Here is a 1,548-nt window from a genome sequence, read left to right as displayed (position 1 = left end):
TGGGGGGGAAAGGAGACATAGATATGTGGGGTGCCAACTTTGTTTATGGACCCCCCCCCAAGTTTGCCCCTGTCCCTTGGGAACTTGCCTTAAGGGAAGTCCTAGACTGACCTTGTCTTAGAAACTGAACAACCAACCCTAAAGTACCCAATGATCTCAGCTTAGATAGAATTTGTAGATATAATCAAATCTTAAATTCCCTTTTGTCTTGGAAGTCTCTCCTATTGTATCAGAGGCCTCTCCCAGGAAGTCCTGCCCGAGGCTAGAATCATCCTTCCCTTGTGTCCATTATAAAGCGCACCCATTGAACCTTCTGGTCTTATATTCCCCAAAAGTGTATATAAGACCCCCAAGTTCTTTAGCTCATTGGAAAATCTCCCTTCCAGGTGCTTTTTCCCAGACAGTGTTTCCAGAGTCCCAGAGCTTTGGCTCTGTGTTGTATCCAGCGCTTGACTCTATGTAGTGGTGGATCAGATCTTTGTCTTCCTTGTCCTGATTAATCCCTTGTTCTTCCTAACTCCTTTGGTAGTTTTGTGTTTTTCTTTTCTTTCTTATTTCTTTTATTATTTTTATTAATTAATTAATTTTTAATTAATTAATCAATTTTTGTTTTAATTAATTAATGAAAAACCCTGACCTTCCATCTTGGAGTCAATACTGTATATTGGGTTCCAAGGTAGAAGAGTGGTAAGGGCTAGGCAATGGGGGTCGAATGACTTGCCCAGGGTCACACAGCTGGGAAGTGTCTGAGGCTGGATTTGAACCCAGGACCTCCTTCCTGTCTCTAGGCCTGACTCTCAATCCACTGAGCTACCAGCTGCCCCCTAGTTTTGTGTTTTTCAAGGTGGACTGAGGCTATTTTTAGGACATAGAGAAGCAAACAGTAGACAGGAAGAGATTGAAGATTAATGAGAGATTAGGGATCACAATGAGGGCAATTTGCTGGAGAAGAGGGAGATGAATGAAATTACATGCAGATGGAGGGGTTTGCCTTGCACCTCTTTTGTGTAAATAGGGTAAAGCAGGAAATAGGGGGAGAAGGCATCTGAGTGATGTAAACTGAGGAGGGAAGAGGAAGTTCTTGGCAAATGACTCCACTTTGTGAAATATAAGGTAAGGTTCTCAGCTGAGAAGCTGGAGAAGAGGGAGCCATAGATGGTTTGAGGAGAAATGAGAAGTTTGGAAAAACCATTGTGGAGAGTAGGAAAGGGAATTCTAAGTTATATGTATGAGACCAGGTATGATGTATATCAATATGTGGCACCTGGGTTGTTTAAATGTGGTTCATAGATGGACCACATAGATAGCTATCTCTGGAATCTGCCCTATCTCTCTCCAAGGGAAACTATTTCTGCCTTGAGGGGAGGAAGGAAAAAGGAAGAAAAAAAGCATTTATTATGTATTCACTGTGTGCCAGAGGCTGAACTAAGCATCCTATGTATATTTCATTGGATGCTCAAGACAACCCTGAGAGGTAGATGCTGTTATTATTCCCATTTTACAGTTGTGGAAACTGAGGCAAGTAGAATTGAGTAAATGTTCCAGGAT

This window comes from Monodelphis domestica, chromosome 5 (assembly GCF_027887165.1).
Source record: "Monodelphis domestica isolate mMonDom1 chromosome 5, mMonDom1.pri, whole genome shotgun sequence".
Lineage (NCBI taxonomy): Eukaryota > Metazoa > Chordata > Mammalia > Didelphimorphia > Didelphidae > Monodelphis > Monodelphis domestica.
Note: the sequence above shows the minus strand (reverse complement) of the source record.